The sequence below is a fragment of the Elephas maximus genome, chromosome 1, assembly GCF_024166365.1.
Source record: "Elephas maximus indicus isolate mEleMax1 chromosome 1, mEleMax1 primary haplotype, whole genome shotgun sequence".
Taxonomy (NCBI): Eukaryota; Metazoa; Chordata; class Mammalia; order Proboscidea; family Elephantidae; genus Elephas; species Elephas maximus.
The window spans coordinates 83350472-83357205 of record NC_064819.1 but is presented as its reverse complement, the minus strand read 5'-3'; the positions used below and the strand labels follow the sequence as shown (position 1 = coordinate 83357205).

Below are 6734 nucleotides of genomic sequence, written 5' to 3'. Positions count from 1 at the left end.
GTTTTCCTTCCTTTTTTTTTTTTTTTTTTTTTTTGGTTTGTTTGTTTTTGTCAATCTAGAGGTTTGTTAATTTTATTCCTCTTTTCGAAGAACCTACTTATTTTTTCACTGCTTTTCTCCATTTTGTTTACTTTCAATTTATTTCTGCTCTTATTTTTAGGATTTCTTTACTTCTACTTGATTTGAGTTTACTTTGCTCTTCTCTCTCTTTTTTTTAGGTTCTTCAAGTGAGAGTTAAGGCTAATCTCCTCTGGAACTGAAACACTGTGGCCGCTGGTAGAGTCGGTCGCTCGAATGTGGATATTCTACTTAATGTTGGTGTTAAGTGCCTCCGCGTTTCTTCATCGCTGTAGTTTGGGTTGTCCAAGATCGTCTAATCACGCATCCACCACTGACTGCTTTGTTAAGATCCTAAGAAAGAGCCATTTTAACCCACTGCGATTCAGTCAATTCCGACTCCTAACGTCCCTACGGGACAGAGCAGAACTGCGCTATAGGGTTTCCAAAGAGAGGCTGGTGGACTCAAACTGTTAATCCTGTGGTTAGCAGCTGAGTTCTTAATCACTGTCCGCGAAACCAAAAAACCAAACCCATTGCCGTCGAGTCGCTTCGGACTCATAGTGACTCTACTGGACAGAGTAGAACTGCCACTTAGGGCTTCCAAGGAACACCTGGTAGATTTGAACTGCTGATCATTTGGTTAGCAGCCTTGGCTCTTAAGCCTTAGACCGCCAGGGTTTCCAATAATGAATGGAAGCAAACAGGGGCTCGTCCGGGGTTTGAACCCGGGACCTCTCACACCCAAAGCGAGAATCATACCACTAGACCAACGAGCCAACACCCTAGGTTATCGTAACGGGCCCGAGAAAGAGCTTTAATTTAAGGTTTCCTCCAGTCTGACTGAGCAGGTAGGACTGCTTAGATGATTCAAAGAACTAAAAAATTTTCGTTGGGCCATTTAGTTTTCTCCTTTTTCTCCGTCCTTGTTTTTCTACCCTGATATTCCATGATAAAAAAATGATATGCTACCTAAAACCCAGTATTTATCTACTAGTTGTTCTGGCAAAATCCTTCTTGCTTTGGGGTAAGGACTGGTTCTTTTTCTTTCCCTTCCTTCTTGTCTTTCTTTTGCTGACGCCCTGCCCTGGCATATACTAAGCCCCAGGAAGCAGAAATGGGAGAACGCTAAAAGCAATCAGTTGGACCATCGGCTTCCTTTTCGTGTGAGAAGAGCAAACATAATAAAAGAGATGAGAGGACGAGGGTTGCTATAAAGTGAAGAGAAGGTGCCAGGGATTGAAGCAGAAAACCCATGAGTGCGAAGCACGCTCTCTACGACTGAGCTACACCACCTGATGGCTGACTAGCTTGGTGATGACTCTTGTTTTCATAAAAGCAAACTGATATTTTTTCTGTGGGGCTTCTCCCTCACCCCCCCCCCAAAAAAAGCAAAAACAAAAACTCTAAGAGTTGCCTAGAAAGAGGCCATTGGGTTAAAAGCCACCCTTTCTGAAACCATTCATGTGGATACTGTCCAGCGCTGTCACAATGAGAAGGTTAACTGGATTGTAGTCTGAATAACCGTTTCTGGTTCTAGGATCTTCCCACTCTGGTAGTCGACTCCAAGGTACACTAGCCAACAACAGATACTTTAAATGAAAGTTACTTGCCTTCACCAGGAAAGTCCCCGGAGGATCACACCTCTCCAACATATATCACACGGAAAATAACTCCAAATTGAGGTCTTCTAAGACCACCAGCAGCCACCAGCTTTAGTGGAACTGGTTAATTGAACTTCTCTTCTAGTTGGATCAGTGCCCTGCCAACATTCCTTTTCCAACTGACTCTCATTGCTTCTGTCAAGTCACACCTTCTGAGCTTGTCCCCTTAGCTCTGGGTTCAGAACTCCGTCTCCATCCCTCACTTTACAATCATTCCCACAAAACATTTCAGAGGTGGGAGAAACTTCAAAACTCCATCAGTTTTAAATGAACTAACTTTTTTTCCAGACTGGAGGAATCTACAGGTAAAAGCGAAGTCCGGATGGCAGAGCAGCGACGGTACAAAGCTGTCGGACTCTTTTCCCCTGAGAACCCACTGACATAATGGTAAAGCTTGCTGAGGATATAGATGTTTGAAAGAATACAGTCAAAGAGCCCTGGAAATCATCAAAATGTGCCACCGGTGAACTGGAAAATAAGAGGAAGTCCTGGATAATACAAAACAGAAAGGGTTGAGTTGCTGAGGAAAGAGCTGAAGTTAGATCTGTTCTCTCACTGGGATGCTTTCAGCTTAGTTGTGTATGGCCGATGATCTCTACTTTGAGTCCAAAGCCTCTTTATCCAAGATCGTTCATATGATATTGAGGAAAGTGTTCCAGGCAGGTCTTTATTTAAAGACTTAAAATACTGCAATACTGGTAATAAAGATCAAACAACTCCCCAGAAGCCTGGACTGTGCTCCAAGACGTCTAGACATTTTATTATTAAATATCCCCCTGTAAATTAACCTCATTATTCAATCCAGAATGCTCCTTCTTGTTTTCCCAAGGACCTTGCCCACTTTGAAATAAAAAATGGTACATGTCTAGCCTAAAAGTTTCTTTTCTGCAAAACCAGTATCTCTAGGATTTTGTGTATTTCATGTGATTTCTTCTGAACAACTGTACCAACTGTACGTCCTTTCTTTTATCACAAAATTTTAAACAGTATATAAGCAAAAAAAAAAAAAAAGGCTTTGTGATAATAGCAGCAGTTTCTCTAGAAATGACAGCCCATTTGCAAACATCTCTCACTCCCTCAATAAATAGTTGAGCTCTTTAGTCTTATTGTTTTAACACTGGGGAAGTCAAAAAAGGTTGGAGGCTCGTGGCTCAGTTCCGACTCTCCTTGGCTTAGAGCTTTAGAAAATTTACTTGAGAAAGTGAGTATTGGAAGGTATCTGTTGTTGGGTGACTTGGTGCAGGAAGAAGACATATTTGGAAGTAAACCAAGGCATGTCCAACCCTGGGAAAGGATCTGGTACTTTTAGAGCTTTAGTCGAGCACTCTCCCAACTGAGCTGTGTATGTCACACCTTTACTTTCACCTACACTAATGAGTTTCTCAGCTTTCTGTTTGGAAAGGCTTCCTTGAGAGATGCCCTTCCCTATTTCCTAGCTCAGAGGATTTTGGGCACGCTGTGCTACTGCCTACAGTTATGGAGCCTAAGTATTACTACTAGCTGAGGCAGAGGTGGGGAGTTAGACCTGGAATGGGTGGAGAGAATCCATGGGTAGATCCTCAGCCTTCTGTCTTTTAATTGACACAGGTCCAACTGAGAACACAAAAGGATGTGTTTTTTTTTTTTTTATGGTCTCCCTAGAAGTGTTGCATATTTTATTTAAAATTAAAAAGAAAAATACCAGAAGCCCTGGTGGCACAATGGTTACCAGCTAGGCTGCTAACCTAACGTTCTGTGGTTCAACCTACCTACCTGCTCTGCAGGAGCTGGACCTGGAGATCCGCTCCTGTAAATATTGCAGCCTACAAAACCCTATGGGATGGCTCTACTATGCAAATTGTGGGCTGAGACATTGTAATATAGTACATGATGGTGGACTTAGAAAGTGCTTCGCTACTAATAGAAGGATCAGTAGTTTGAACCCACCACCCGCTCACAGGGAGAGAGACAGTGCGGTCAGTTTCTGTAAAGATGACAGCCGCGGAGGCTCTATAGGGGCAATTGTATCGTGTCTTATAGGCAAAACCCTATGAGGCAGTTCTACCCTGCCCTACAGAGCCGCTAAGAGTTGGGGTCGACTTAAAAGAAATGCCTTTTGGTTACACTTGTGATTCTTTTCTGCTTTGATGTTATGTATGGGGGGGTGGGGGAGAAGGGATGGTTTTAATTGCAAGAAATGTTTAAAGTCCTGTAGAAAAAGAATCTCTATACGGTATGAGTGTACAAATCTGGGTGCAGTGTATGCAAGAAGAAAAAAAAAAAGAAGAAGTTTGTGATAAAAAAATTTGGGTTTGAATCTTGAGTCCACTCCATTATTAACCTGCTGGAATAAGGAAATTTGTTGAACATCGTTGAACTTATAAACAATTTTAAGAATATCTTGAATTTTCTTGCTGATAACAACCCTACAGCCTTACACCCCTGTTTGAAATTTCCAAATCTCAAATTATTTCTGTTTGAGGAAAGAACAAAAATAAACATTTCTATATGGAAAATTCTGCTGAACATTTAAGAGGGAACCTAGAATTCTGAACAATGAGAGCAAACGGAAATGAAGTCATCAAGACTCATGTATGAACAGTCTCAATTTCCCACTCTAACATCAACCTGTTTCTTGACATTCTTTATCAGGGATAACAGGTCATGTGTGTGTGTTTGCCATTTTGATTTTTTTCTTCTTCTTCTTTCCAATATTTTGGTTTGACAGTATCTCTTTTCCCTGGAAACTCCTGGACACTGTCAGGAGAAAATAACCTACAGTCCTCCAAACTCAGAGCTGCATCAAGTTGCAAAAGGAAATTTGGTACAAAAGGAGAACAACATTAGAATAGGGATACTGAGTGTACAGAAACTGGGTGCCAGACAGTTTATCCTTTAGGTCATACAGCTCATCTCAGCTCAGATGTTTGCATTTTATTTCTTTAAGAAATACTTGATTAGACAAAGAGTATCATATTTTATGGCCTAAATAAACAAGGATTCCTTTAGATTCTATTGAGGTGGGGGACATAGAGCAATTACCAAAATGTAATTAGCTTCCATACAGTATCTTAAAAATGAGGCCAATGACTATTATGTCAAAACAGATGCTGTAAAGATTGAAGGAGATGATTCATGCGACCACATTTCCATGTCCATGGGTGATATGAAACACGAATTTTGGCAGGTCCTACTCCATCCTGTCAGCCTAGTGGTTCTCCCAGGACAATACCTACTCAGGTACCATCTTCTCTAGCCAGTGTTGTCCAGTAGAAATAGAATGCAAGCCATAAATGAAGGACACTTATGCAATTTGCGATTTTCCAGGAGCCACATTAAACAAGTAAAAATAAGCATGTGGATTTAATTTTAACAATATAGTTTGTTAACCTGATGTATCCAGAACATTATCAAGCAATCGATTTAAAAGTTATGACTTTTGGTTTCTAGTCTGGCATGTAAAGAACTTGGAAAGAATCTCTCCTATGGTCAAAACAAGAAAAAAGTTGCAAAATTAACAGCTCTTGGTAGAAACATCAGAGAATTGAGATCACAGGGCAAACCAACAACTTGAAAACTGGAAACAAACAGGCTGATAACAGAGACTCACTGCTCAGCAGGAGCAGAAACGGTCACTGCATCTGGAACCAGCATTGATTAGAATGATTTGTTCTGGAGACTGAGAGTGCAGTGCCTTAAGAGGAAAAAAAACTTCTGAAGGCCCTTCACACTTTTGTGAGTTTTACCATGAGGAGCAGAGCCACATTCTCATGGTAACTTTCAGAGAATAGGCCGCCAGTTCTTGCGAAGAAAGGGAGGACTGAAAGGAATCAGTTTTTAGCAGTGTTCAGGTGGCGTAGTGGTTAAGTGCTGTCACTGCCAGTCGAAGGGTCGGCAGTTCAAATCCACCCCGCGCCTCTTGGAAACTCTAGAGGACAGTTTTACTCTGTTCTGTAGGGTCCCTATGAGTCGGAATCGATAGCGCGGTGCTGCGTTTGGTTTTTGGTTTGCTGTTCTTAACAATGGGCTGCCCTCAAGGGAAACTACTTTATCAGAGCCTAACCATCAAGGATTTTATCACATGTTTTTTTTTAACTTGCTTAGGGAAACCTTGGTGGCATGGCGGCCAAGAACTAGGGCCGCTAACCAAAGAGTCGGCAGTTCGAATGCGCCAGGCCCTGCTTGGAAACTCTATCGGTCAGTTCTACTCTGCCCTATAGGGCCAGTATGAGTCAGAATCGAATCGACGCCACTGGGTTTGGCGAAAGAAGGGATACATCCAACCACAGCCCACTCTAGCCTTTCACGTGGAGGAAGGGAAATATCACCTAAGCCCCCTCTAGCCTTGGAGGTGGGGGAGAGTTTTGTAAATGAAAAGGTTAAACAATACTTTTAAAGTATATCTAAAAATCACTACCCAAAGCAGCAGAAACAGCTCAGTTGAGAGAGCCTTAGCCTAAAGATGTAAAGGTCCCTGGCAAGTGCGAGTTTCAGCAGTTTTGTTTTCGTTTACGCAACTATCATCCTTTTATTAATATAAGAATTGTATCCCAAGGCTTTAGGATTGTAATAGAACTACGTGTAGATAACGTTTAAGGAGACGCTCTCTTAATGGAAGATGTAGCTTAGTGGTAGAGCACACGGTGTGCGTGTATGAGGCCTTGGGTTCGATCCCTGGCATCTCCAGATTCTTTCTCTGCTGCAACGCGATTTGAACCCACTCTTCAAGGTATGGAGCCCTGGGATAGTACAGGAGTTAAGAACTCGGCTACTAAGCAGAAGGCCACCAGCAGGTTCTAGGAACCAGTATGGGGGCAGTTCTGTCGTGTCCTATAGTCTTACTATCAGTCGGAATCCCCTCGACCGCAACCTTTTTTTTTTTTTTTTTAAGGCATACAGATTTAGTTCTCCTAATATTTTCCGTACCATTCCTGCACACATAGGAAGTAAAAACATAATCCGGCGGACTGCCTTGAATGCTTGTCCATTCATAGGCTGTGAGTCTCTACATCCCCTAAGGTGACTGTGACAACG

The 6734-nt window shown here is 42.0% G+C and overlaps 1 non-coding gene across 1 annotated transcript; it reads right to left on the bottom strand.

Annotated features, from left to right (window-relative positions):
* Positions 1–764: 764 nt before the first annotated feature.
* On the bottom strand, positions 765–836 carry TRNAP-UGG (transfer RNA proline (anticodon UGG)). Its single transcript has one exon. It is a non-coding gene; the product is annotated as a tRNA-Pro (tRNA).
* Positions 837–6734: the final 5898 nt, after the last annotated feature.